The sequence below is a fragment of the Cyprinodon variegatus genome, unplaced genomic scaffold (assembly GCF_000732505.1).
Source record: "Cyprinodon variegatus isolate N-32 unplaced genomic scaffold, C_variegatus-1.0 Scaffold1931, whole genome shotgun sequence".
NCBI classification, from domain to species: Eukaryota; Metazoa; Chordata; class Actinopteri; order Cyprinodontiformes; family Cyprinodontidae; genus Cyprinodon; species Cyprinodon variegatus.
In genome coordinates, this window is record NW_015152384.1 from 9,262 (window position 1) to 12,700 (window position 3,439).

At 35.4% G+C, this 3,439-nt stretch overlaps 1 long non-coding RNA gene across 1 annotated transcript; it reads left to right on the top strand.

Moving 5' to 3' along the window:
• The first annotated feature begins 189 nt into the window (after positions 1-189).
• On the top strand, positions 190-548 carry LOC107104870. Its single transcript, XR_001482299.1, has 2 exons — positions 190-434; positions 512-548. It is a non-coding gene; the product is annotated as an uncharacterized LOC107104870 (long non-coding RNA).
• Positions 549-3,439: the final 2,891 nt, after the last annotated feature.

The following is a 3,439-nucleotide window of genomic DNA, read 5'->3' on the forward strand; positions in this document are numbered from 1 at the left end:
CAGAGAAACAGGACTACACTGGAAAACAGGCCAAGCTCCAACATCTAGAAACAAAGGTGTTGATGGCAGCAGCACAGCTGATATTTCTCTATTCTGGATTTAACAGGAAGCCAATGAAGAGAAGCCAGGATAGGAGAATGAGCGGCCCCTTCTTAGTAGATCAGACCCTTAGTGTTAGAAATGTGGATGAAGATATTAAGATTAGCAATAAATCCTGCAGAAATATAACAGCTGTAACACTTTTGTTCTGTTTTGTTTTGTCGTTGGTGTTTTAGATAATGCTGATTATTGGCTTGACACATTTCCTGGTGGTGTTCAGGGTGATAGTAGGAGGGTTTCTGGCCAAAAATTCATTCTCAAGCAACGCCTCCAACATCGGGGCGATGTTAGCCGGCGGTTTGCTCCATTTCATCATCATCACCATCATGACGCGGGTACTGACACCTCTAAATGTAGATTACAGTTTTTCAAAGTGTTTTCTTCAAACCCAAGGTCTTGTTTTTCTTTGCAGGTCAACAGGAAGGTAGCGATGAAGCTCTGCGATATAGGTACAACTTCTCTACATGTTTCTGCTCTGATATCCTATTTGACCTGAAGCAGGGAATAGATGAAATAAAGGAAGGCGACGATACTCATAGATTGTGCGCAGAGCTGACTAAGGTGTTTTAAGCTTCCAGATTTAGGACAGGCGTCAGAAACGTCTCCCCGAAATAACAGGAGCCTTTTCTTAATGCTTACAAATACAAAAACCAACTAGATCTAGATTTTTTTTCAATTTATTCTATACTTTTATTATTCATAATATAAATAAACAAAAAGTGGAATTGAAAATAGTTTCCAAGGAATTTGAATATTTTCACGTATGCACAGTTGTAAAGAACTACGGAAGCCTAGAGCGGACATTTTTGTTCCCTTTGCCTTCTCGAGATAATGACGTAACTATCTCGTTATCACGGTTAAACCATTAATTGTTTTCTCGAAATAACAAGTTTATTATCTCGTTATCACGAGAAAAACAGTGATTGGAACACCCTGGATTCCCAGTCCATCCATGCCTGCGGGGCCCCTGGTTGTGCAGTCGTTGTACCACTTTTTGCGCAAATAATCAGTGTTTTAGTTTCCTTTTGCTTTTCACTGGTGGTGGTGGATGATTGGATTGCATGGATTAAAGTAGAAACAAATCTGAATCTAATGAAAAGCTTTAATCTGGACTCATTTTGGGGGTAAATGCATCTTATAGCTGTTACTGGCGGAACAACGCAGCTGTTCAGAAAACACCTGGAGGCAAAGAGCTGATTGCTGATGAAGCAGAAGTGGATTATCAAACCAACAATGTCGTCTCGTTACCTAAAATTTAAACCCAGGATCATTACGATCTAGAATAAGTAAAAATTTCTTAAATTAAGTGTATTTACCCTTAATTTGAGTAGGTAAATGAGATAGTTTGCCAATGGAATGAGTAGTTTTAGTCTTAAAATAAGATAATTAGATAATATGCCCTTGAAATAAGACAATGGAATTGTGTTTTCTTATTTTAAGTGTAAATTGTCTTGTTCCATTGGCAAAATGTCTCTTTTACCTCCTTAATTCAATAAGAAATACACTTACTTTAAGAAAAAATGGACTTATCTAGATTTAGATTTTTTGCAGTGAGAATTACACATACACTGAAAAAAACAATCTAGAAATAGGTAATAGGTAAAAATGCCCTTAATTTGAGTAGGTAAATAAGCTGATCCGCCAATTAAATGAGTATTTTTACTCTTAAAATAAGATATTTAGGTAAAATGCACTTGAAATAAGACAATGCAATTGTGTTTTCTTATTTTAAATGNTGACCACCTCTACAGCTGAGCTGTTGATGAGCAGTGGAGTGTGGTTAGGCCGGTTCTTCCTGAAGTCCACCATGATCTCCTTCATCTTCTCCACGTTCAGGATCAGGCTGTTATCTCTGCTCCACCAGCTGCTCCACCTCCTCTCTGTCGTCCAGGTCGTCGTCTCTGATGAGGCCCACCACTGTGGTGTCGTCTGCAAACTTTAGGATGTGACTGGTGGTTAACCTGGGGACGCAGTCGTGTGTCATTAAGGTGAACAGCAGGGGGCTCAGGACGCAGCCTCATTGTTGATCATTTTTATTTTTTAAATGTAGTATATAAGCAGACATTTGAAATTGTGTTATACTACATTTAAGATTCTGTTTGACTGAATCACTTTCAGTTCTAAAATTCTAAATATTCTCATGCTCGAGCTTTACTGCGCTACCCTATTAAAGGAACATTTGTAACTTCCTTAGACTTAATTTTCTAAGTTTTATAACTAATGGTAGCACACTGCAAAAACAATCCAGAAATAAGTAAAAAATTGCTTAAATAAGTATATTTAGCCTTAATTTGAGCAGGTAAATAAGATGATTTGCCAATGGAATGAGTATTTTTACTCTTAAAATAAGATAGTTAGATAATATTTACTTGAAATAAGACGATAAAATAGTTTTTTCTTATTTTAAAAGGAAATTGTCTTGTTCCGTTGGCAAAGTGTCTTACTTACCTCCTCAAATCAAGGAAAAACACACTTATTTTAAGAAAAAATAACATATTGAGATTTCTATTTTTTGCAGTGCAGTGTCACATTTAACTTTGCATCAACATGAAGAACTATTTAATCTGATATATGGTGAACAACAAGTTGTGGTCCAACTACAAAGAAATAAATTGCCTGGATGAAACAAATTATTTTTGATGGTTTTCATTTTTTTAATACCAACAGGCCTTAATGAAAATGAGCTTAAATGAAACAAAACTAACGAGTCTATTTTTAGAATATACACTGGAAAAAATGAAATCGAGATAAGTCATTTTTTCTTAAAATAAGTGCATTTGTTCTTGAATTGAGGAGATAAAAGATGACTTAGATTTGAAATAAGAAAACACAATTGAATTGTCTTTTTTCAAGTGCATTTTATCAAATTATCTTATTTTAAGATTAACAGTACTCATTCCATTGGCAAACTATCTCATTTACCCACTCAAATTAAGTGTAAATACACTTAATTAAAGACATTTTTACTTATTTCTAGATCATTTATCCAGTGTAAAGAGTAGAAAGAAGAGATAATTGCACGAAAAGTAGTCGGAGTAATAAGTTGTCTAAAAATGATTACTCCAGTAAAGCATAGATAGACAAAATTTCTACTTAGGTAAATAATGTATTTGTGCTTTGTTACTTGACGCCTTTGCAGGTAGGTATTAAATTCATCCATAACAAACCTCAGGTAAACAAATGTCCATGCAGGTCTTTGTCTATACAGGCCAGTAGGGGGTGTTGTTCTATCTCATAATATGGATCAATGGCTGCTATTTTAGCAGTAAACTGAGCAGCCAGTTTGCCATACATATGAAGGTGTGTGCATTACCATGTGTCACACAGAGTAAATGAAGAA